Source organism: Vulpes vulpes, chromosome 3 (genome assembly GCF_048418805.1).
Source record: "Vulpes vulpes isolate BD-2025 chromosome 3, VulVul3, whole genome shotgun sequence".
NCBI classification, from domain to species: domain Eukaryota; kingdom Metazoa; phylum Chordata; class Mammalia; order Carnivora; family Canidae; genus Vulpes; species Vulpes vulpes.
In genome coordinates this window covers 130,571,258-130,580,812 of record NC_132782.1, presented here as the reverse complement: position 1 = coordinate 130,580,812, position 9,555 = coordinate 130,571,258, and the positions used below count along the sequence as shown (strand labels likewise).

General features: G+C 38.4%; 1 pseudogene; it reads right to left on the bottom strand.

The window, feature by feature from the left end:
- Positions 1-719: 719 nt before the first annotated feature.
- Positions 720-9,520, bottom strand: LOC112918332 (eukaryotic translation initiation factor 2-alpha kinase 1-like; annotated as a pseudogene).
- Between the last annotated feature and the right edge of the window lie 35 nt (positions 9,521-9,555).

Below are 9,555 nucleotides of genomic sequence, written 5' to 3'. Positions count from 1 at the left end.
GTAGTACCTGACTTTCTCCTTTGTTTATTGTTATTTCAAAAAATGTGGTTTTACTTGTACTTTTGTAATTTACAGTCCTAGGACATAGGCATAACAAAGCTAAGCAGGGTTTTACTTTTAGCTTATTTTTTAGCTTTTAAAAGTCACTATACCGTCTGTTGAGATTTTTTAAATCTTGTGGGGAGAGAAACAAATCTTTAGGATTCTTAAATAAAGTTATTGTTTAGTAAATATTTTCCCCATTTCCTTGGATATATATCTATGTTTTTCAGTAGACTATCACATTGATAAATGTTGAAACGTTACCAACTTTTCTTTTAAAACATATACCATACATATAGAAAAATATATAAGTGAGGTTTTTGACGAATTAAACATACTCCTATCACTGGCCCTTAAACCAAGACACAGCAGTATGAACTAACACTATCTTCTTCCTCCTCAGAAGTAATAACTATTCTGTTTTCTGAAACCATAGATTAGTTTTGCCTTTTATTTTATGTAAATGCAATCATAAATAATGTACTCTTTTTTAACTTTTACAACTTCACTTTAATAAGTCTTTTTTTTTTTTTTTTTTACTTTAATAAGTCTTATGCTGGCTTACTAAAGAATAGTATTATACCCTTTACACCCTAATAAAGATTGAAAATTTACATTCCATTTGACTAGCTTAAAGAGTTTAAGACCACTTTCACATTTATAGAGCCTAATTAAGGCTAGACAAGCACATTCCCATCTTCCATGTCATCTTTAACCCTTGTGTCATAAGAAAGGAGGCTTAGCTGTTTCTGTAATTCTTCATTATCCTTTTCTTGTAGGGTGAGATTAACATTTCCAGAATTTTGCAAGAGTCACTTTTATAGCAGCTGAACAGAACAGACAGTCTCTGAGTTGCATTCTTTCTTGTTAAGTGCTAGATACACTTGGCTTCTGAGGGACCTTTTACTGAGGGATTCAAATATCTGACTAGTTCTTAAACTTGTTAAAACTTGTCCTTGTTCTATTTCTGTTCCAAATAGCTGAAGGAGCTCTAGTACGATCACACCCAAGCTATACATATCTGAGTTGGCATCACACTCAGATCCTTGTAACTCTTTAAGTTAAGGGTATAGACAAGTACCCACTCTAGAAGTATATGTTGGTGTTCTCTTGCCTTGTTGTACTGATCCAGTCTGTTCTGTGTGATGTCTACGCGGGCCAGGCCAAAGTCTCCTATTTTGACTTGCTGATCAGGGCCATGAGGAAAATATTTCTGGGCTTCAGATGTCTGTGTACTATTCCCATTTTATAAATATAAAATACACCTTCCTCCAATTCTTGAAAGATTTTTATTGCAACGCTGGCCATAACATAATGACGTGCAGATTGGCCCCCACACTTCTGCTTGCTTCTCTCAGCTATCCAGTCCCACAGAGAGAGCTCCCACAGCTGGATATGGATATGCAACATCAAGTGACACTACATCAGGTGATGTCTGCCCCAACAAGTTTTAAGCTTTCTTAAGAAGATTCCTCAGTGGAGGTGAAATTTTAAGTGTAATCATGCCCAAGTGGTAGCTGATATTCAATAATCTGGAAGACAAATCAGCCAAGCCATTTTCTTTTCTTTTTTTAAAGATTTTTTTTATTTATTAATGAGAAACAGGGAGAGAGAGAGAGAGAGAGGCAAAGACACAGACAGAGGGAGAAGCAGGCTCCATACAGGGAGCCCGACGTGGGATTCGATCCTGGGTCTCCAGGATCGCGCCCTGGGCCAAAGGCAGGCGCCAAACCGCTGCGCCACCCAGGGATCCCAAGCCAGTTTCTTAGAGTAAAATGAATGACTCAAATTCACTGGCATCTTTTGTGACTAAATTGGTGATAACAGTTCATCGGTTTATTAGTCTGGTTTTCAATGCCACATTCTCCTAAGGATTTTTCTTTTTCTAAGGTGAACTTGGTAAGGATAATGGATGAGCTGTTACTTTAGTCATTTTCAACATCATATTGATCTCTTTCATTCTCCTGGTAGGAACTCACTTCCAGAGATGGCAACTAAATAGAAATTCAATCTTGCATTTGGGCTACATGAGCATGTTCTATCCAAGCAGTATGATGGCCTTACAATATTAGGATGCTGAAGACCTGTCAACACCTTCACTCACTATAGTACCTTCATACAATCTGTACAGTTGCATCCTTAATCAGGATTTTTTTAATTGCAAAATACCACTTAATTTTTCCTATTTTGTGTACTCTTATATCCACGTTTTCCTAGGGTGGCAAGATGTTGTAATTCATTTAAGTAATGTGAAGTTTGTTCTTCAAAGCTACTTTCCTTGATCTGATCTTCTGGATATGAGAATTATCCTCACAGGGATCCTGAGGAACTCTTCATTAGCTGATGAACAATAGTAGCTTGGGGCGCCTGGCTGGCTTAGTCTGTAGAGTGTGCAACTCTCAATCTTGGGGTTTGTGTTCTAAGCCCCATGTTGGATATAGAGATTACTTTAAAATATTTTTTTTTAAAAAAAAAATAAATAAATAAAATATTTTTTTTAAAGACTTATTTATTTATTTTAGAGAGAAAGAGCACACAGATGCGAGGAGGGGCAGAGAGAAAGAAAGAAGTAGACTACCTGCCGAGTGCAAAGCCCAGCACCATGGGGCTCCATCCAGTGATCCCTAGAACACAACCTGGGGAGAAATCAAGAGTCTAATACTCAACCAACTGAGCTACCCAAGTGCCCCCAAAATAAATAAAAATAAAAATAAAGCAATAGTTCTGTTGTGATGTAGTCTCAATGAGCTAAACTCCTCACTACAAGTGAAAGAAGACAGCAGTGCCATTTTGATAAAGGTCGTCAGATTTCAACAACTCTTGAATGAAGTGGATTCATGCACATGGCTCAAGTATTCCAGCAAAGAAGCAAGCAGTAACTGGTTTGCACTACAAAAAGCAAAGTCACCTATCAGGGTCATTTAATACCTGAAGTTCTGCTGGAAATCAGATTCCAGACAGCTCTCCTGCTGCCCCTCCCCCACCTCAGCACTGCACTGTTGGGTCTGGGTTTGAGACTGGATCCAGCTCAGTTTGCTTAGAGGCTGTGACAAACCTTGCTGCTGCTCAGCCTGCTCAGGAATCAAGTTGGACAGAGGCTAAGAGAGGGCTGCCAGTATTCCAGGTGCCTCACTGTCATACTTGGAGTCTAAACCCTGGGCCAGGAAGTATGTGACAGGTGCTGCAGACAGACTTGGCTCCAAGGCCCACTGCCTCATACTCCTGGGCCCCGGAAGTGCGCCCAGCATTATGGACTGCAGCCCAGTCTGCCTGCTGCCCCAGTGCCGCCTCACTCAGCGTTCAAGTGTACTCTTTTATTCAATCATCATTATATTTGTGAGTGTATTGGTTTTCTGATGCCACTGTAACAAATTACCACAAAGTTAGTGATTTAAAATAACACAAACTCCTTCTCTTACAGTCCTAGAGATTAGAAATTGAAAACTATTTTTTATTAGGCCCAAGTCTAGGTCCAAGGTTGGTTCCTGAATGTGAAGGCTGTGAGTGAGGCACCTGTCTCCTTGCCTTTTTTCAGCTTCCAGTGGCTGCCTGTATTTTTTGTGTCCCCTTACTTGGTATTTAAAGTCTCTGCTTCATAGTCATATGGCCTTCTCTTCTATAGTCACATCATCTTCTGCCTCTGCATATAGAGCTCACCTGGATAACCCAGGATGATCTCCTTTCAAGATCCTTAATGTAATCACACCAGCAAAGCCTCTTTTGCCATATAAGTTAACGATCACAGGTTCCCGGGATTAGATCCTCCATATCTTTGGAGGCCATTATTCAGCCTGCCAGAGTGAGATTGACTCATATTGTATGTATTTGCAGTCATTCATTCTTACTGCTGAATAGTATTTCATTAATTTAACCAATTTTACTATATCCAAAATTTATCCATTCTACCGTTGATGGGTGTTTGAGGAATTTCTAGTTCTTGGCTATTATGAATAATGCTGCAGAGAACATTCTTATACATGTGTTTTGGTGACTATATATATGCATTTCTGTTGAATATATGCGTAGGAGTAGAATTGCTGGGTCATGGGGAATGCACATACTTGGTTTTAGTATGTATTGTCAATTTTCCAAAGGCTTATAAAAGGGCACTATTTTAATATGTACTATTATAATGAAGTACCCTAAAGGTCTGATAATGTTAATGAATTTCTCAAAATACCTAAGTTATACCAAATGAGTTATACTTAGCTACAGCAGGTCTGTTGTTATTTAATAACATACAGGAGGAAAATAAAAGCAAAAGTATTTGTTCTTATTATAGACAGAGTAGTATTATGCACTCAGATTATTGCTCCTCAGAAGAACGGCAAACTTTCAGTAATCACAAATGGTATGTTGAGTTTATAAATAGAATGTATAGTTCTGGAAAATACATGACTTACATTTTTATTTGAATTAAAATGTTTTTGTTATAACTTTTTTTGGAAATGTAGATGCTTCTTCATACCCAAATAACCACAAGGAAGAATTATCCAATCCAGATAGCCTTCCACTGGCTTTACTTGGATTGTGTTTATTTGCTTTCTTTTTTTTTTTAATTTTTTTTGTTTATTTTTTTGTTGTTTATTTGCTTTCTTAAAGATTTTTTTTTTTAAGATTTTATTCATTTATTCATGAGACACAGAGCGAGAAAGGGGCAGAGACACAGGCAGAGGGAGAAGCAGTCTCCCTGTAGGGAGCCCGATGCAGGACTTGATCCCGGATCCCCGGGATCATGCCTGAGCTGTAGGCACTCAACCACTGAGCCACCCAGGTGCCCTTAAAGGTGGGTCTTGACTTCACATCTCCTGATCCCTTTCTGATCCCTTCACCCCTAGAAAGCTGGTCCAGTCTTTTAAAAATCTACTTGCTCATCGCCTTTCACCCCAAGGTCCTAGCCATACCCAGACAGTGTATCTGATCTATCTTAAGATAGTGTGTACTTTTTACAGTGTTTATTTTTTAACAAGTATTTTTAAATTGCTTTTATTATGGTTAAATATACATACAAAATTTACCATTTTAGCCATTTCTAAGTGTTCAGTGACATTAAGTATATTGATATTGGTGTGCAACCATCACTATCTCCAGAACATTTTCGTTATCCCACACTGAAATACTATACCCATTAAATAATAATTCCCCATTCTTCTCTCCCTACAGCTATTGGTAACCGCTGTTCTGCTTTCTATTTCTATTTAATTCAATGATTCTAGGTACCTCATATAAGTGGTATCATACAATATTTGCCCTTTTCTGTCTGACTTATTTCACTTAGCATCATGCTTTCAAGGCTTATCCATGTTGTAACATGTATCAGAACTTCATTCCTTTTTACAGCTGAGTAATACTCCATTGTACGTCATGCCACATTTTGTCTATTGATCTATTGATGAATGGGTAGCTTCTACCTTTTGGCTATTGTAATTAATGCTGCTAGGGACATAGGTGTACAATCATGTCTTTTTGAACATACAGATCTATATGTTGAAAGTTGAAATGAAGTAAGAAGTATAGTACAAGTGCACACATATAGTTTATAATATACGATAAATATGACATAAGTGGGGATCCCTGGGTGGCTCAGCGGTTTAGCGCCTGATTTCAGCCCAGGGCCTGGTCCTGGGGTCCCCAGATCGAGTCCTACATTGGGCTCCCTGCATGGAGCCTGCTTCTCCCTCTGCCTGTGTCTCTGCCTCTCTCTGTCCCTCATGAATAAATAAACAAAATCTTAAAAAATATATGACATGAAAGGGACACTTTTGTACTAGACTTTAGCCGGTTTATTTCATTTTCTTAGCACCTCTGTGAAGTAGGTATTGATAGTCCAGGGTGGCAGACTGGTAACACAGGTGTACCATCGAAAGTAGTAGATATATAAGATGTAGAATTTTACTTTATTTATGAAACTTTATATCTTACGCATAATGTAGTAGATGTGGAAAACAATATAGTCCATAGCTATTTCCTTTCAGTTTCATATTATCTAGTATGTTTCCTACTTTTGTATACTTATGAATAACACTTATTTGTCACCGCCATGAAATTAGTAGTGAAGCTAGAAGGAGACTTTCCAGAAAAAAATTTTAGTGTGATTGAGAGATTTTTTAGTGGGCATTGGGAGTGGAGGGAAAGTTGATAGTATTAGAAAGGATGTATCTGGGGATGGAAGAAGAAACTATGCTTGCTGTTAAAGCAGCTTAACATCTTATGCACTGAAGGAAAATGTGGCAGGCTCAAAATTGGTTATGCAAGGTACTTCTCAGAAGTTTGTTTCCTTTATCATGCCTATAAAAGACACTATTAACATCATATTTATGTCATTGATAAACTTCCAGGATCCATGTAGTAGGACGTGGTAGTATAGTTAAGAAGAGACAACAATGATATTTATTTCAGCAACATTTATTTGGTATATTACACTGGATAAGGGTATGTTTTATAAGCCTAAGGTTTATATATGCAGTTGAATCATACATGTAAAAGTAGCGAAATTTTGGTTTGTCTTTACTATAAACATTTTATAAATAAGGGAACTAAATTTAAAAGAAATTAATACAATAATACATAGCAAGTGGAAGCATCAGAATTTGAACCCCAATTTAAGTAGTTCTGAGGACTATGTTTCTTCCACTAGATCATTCTGCTTTCCCTTCAAAAGTACTTTGGGAATGAATACTGGGATGAATCTTTATATCTTTATTTGAAGTCATTTAAAAAATTATAACCCTTCCTGAGGATAGCAAAATTGTGTGCTATTGCAAGATAATTACAGAACTCACAGTAAGGAAGCAGAGGTAATGTCTGGTAATGTTTTTGGCTCCCTTTTTCTGCCCACTGTTGTGTTATGCAGAGTATGAAATATTGTTACAGAAGCTATTTCAGAAAGTTGATTTATTGAATAGGTTTGGGTTTGTTTTGTTTTGTTTTGTTTTTAGAGTGTGCATGTGTGTGTGTGAGCAGGGAGAGGGGCGGAGAGAGAAATCTTTTTTTTTTTTTTTAATTTTTTTTTTTTTTATTTACTTATGATAGTCACAGAGAGAGAGAGAGAGAGAGAGGCAGAGACACAGGCAGAGGGAGAAGCAGGCTCCATGCACCGGGAGCCCGATGTGGGACTCGATCCCGGGTCTCCAGGATCGCGCCCTGGGCCAAAGGCAGGCGCCAAACCGCTGCGCCACCCAGGGATCCCCCGGAGAGAGAAATCTTAAGTAGGTTCCATATCCAGCCTGGGGCCTGACCCAGGGCAGGGGGCTCAATCTCATGACCCTGAGATCTTGACCTGAGCCAAAATCAAGAGTCAGAAGTTTAACCTACTGAGCCATCCAGGTGCTTACTTTTTTTCTTTGAGTAGGCTGCATGCCCAGTATGAGCCAAACGCAGGGCTTTTCTTCTGGGGACGCCTGGGTGGCTCAGCAGTTGAGCGCCTCCCTTCGGCTCGGGGCATGATCCTGGAGTCCTGGGATTGAGTCCCACATCGGGCTCCCTGCATGGACCCTGCTTCCCTCTCTGCCTGTGTCTCTGCCTCTCTCTCTGTGTGTCTCTCACGAATAAATAAATAAAATCTTAATTAAAAAAAAAAAAAAAAGACTTTTCTTCCGGTCAAGGTATTTCAAAGATTGTAGGAAAATACCTGGAATCAGGTTTCTAGAATTTCATCTTCTCCAAATGTTGTAGAATTCTGGAATTCTTTGGAGTAAGCTCTCAACCAAGGCCAAACTAAAATATTTAATTGCAAGGCCCCTATTTGTTTATATCCCAATGAAAGCTATTACTATCATACAAATAGGAAATAAGATCTGGTAACAGTGGCCCATTATTTAGAATTTTGAAATTAAGGATTGTGTTCTTAATGGCACTGATAAATCAACAGCTATTACTATATGAGGATAAGCCTTGGAAAAAGTGCTGCCTCTACCTTACATAGGAATTATTTCACAGTATTCCAGTCATGCTGTTTTGGAGGTTGGGCAGCTATAAATTCTCACTTCACAGCCTATTGATGTTCTCACCTGAATCTTGCTGTAGCTTCCTAACTGGACTTGCTGCCAGTCCCTCCTTGTTTGGATCCCTCCTTCACATTGCTAACAGTGTTATTTTTCTAAAATACAAATATGAGACTCCTCTGCTCCTCAGCGATCATAGTATTATGTCCGAACTCCTATGCATTACATAAGGTATGTTTCATAACATGATTCAACTTTTCTACACTTTTCTCAATTGCACTGAAATATGGTCTGAATAATACCATCTCTTTTACACTTTACTACCTTTTGCATGTGCTTTTTCTCTAGTCTGGATTGACCTTTTCTTACCTGGCAAATGTCTAACTACACAAGATCCAGCTTAAATTTTAGTTCCTATGTAAAGTTTTTCCTAATGCCTCAATTCATAGTTACTTTTTCTCTACCCTTCTACACCTGTGATACATATTTCTATTTTCAAATCTATGATACCATACTATAATTTGTTTATAAATGATTTGTATTAAAAAAAATAAAAATAAAAATAAAATAACAATAAAACAAATTATTTGTATTACAGTGGGAGCTGCTAGAGAACAGGGACCATATCATCATTATTTCGCTTTCCTTAGCAACTGATGTAGTAAAGTTTTTTGCAGTTAAACTTATAAATATTGCTTGTAGTCAGCCCTTGTTTCACCTGATACTCCCTACCGTTTGCTCCTAGAGCTGTTACACAATATCCAGGTACTCAGTAAATATTTCATTTAAGAAAACTGTCAGGAAGGGGCACCTAGGTGGCTCAGTTGGTTAAGTGTCAGACTCCTGATTTTGGCTCATTCATGATCTCAGGGTTGTGAAATGGAGCCCCACATCAGGCTCCGTGCTCCTTGGGGAGTCTGCTTGAAATTCTCTCCCTCTCCCTCTGCCCGTCTCTCTGCTTTCTCCCTCTCTCTCAAAGCAGGAAAAAAAAAACTGTCAGGAAATGCTGTTTCAGTACCATAAAGGTTGAAAGTATCGAAAAACTCCCAACACCCGCCCCAGGTATAGTACATTCTCTGGTCCTATGGATACAAGATAACAAAATGTTATACAACATAATTAACAGAAAAATGGAAGGCACTCAAGGTATTTCAAGCAAGGAGTAATTAATACAAGGAATTAGATAATAAAATCTTGGATGAACTAGAAAAGCAAAAAGGAAAGGCAGACCATATTGCCCAGTGATGAGGAACTATGAGAATTCCGCCAGAGCCTACACTCATCTCCTGACTTTCACTCATGCAGGAGCCCTATTACTGCATAAGAAATCACTTAAAGTTCAGCAGCTTAAAACAACAATCATATTATTTATCACAGTTCTGTGAATTGGCTGGACTCAGCTGAGTGCTGCTTCACGTACTGTTTGGGGCTCAACTGGAATGAAGTGTCCAAGATAACTCACTCACATGCTGGTAGTTGGCACTGTCAGGTAGGATCTCAGCTGGAGTGGTCAGTTGCAACTCCTGATTCTCCATGTGGCTTGAACTTAGAGCGTGGTGGGATTCAAAGG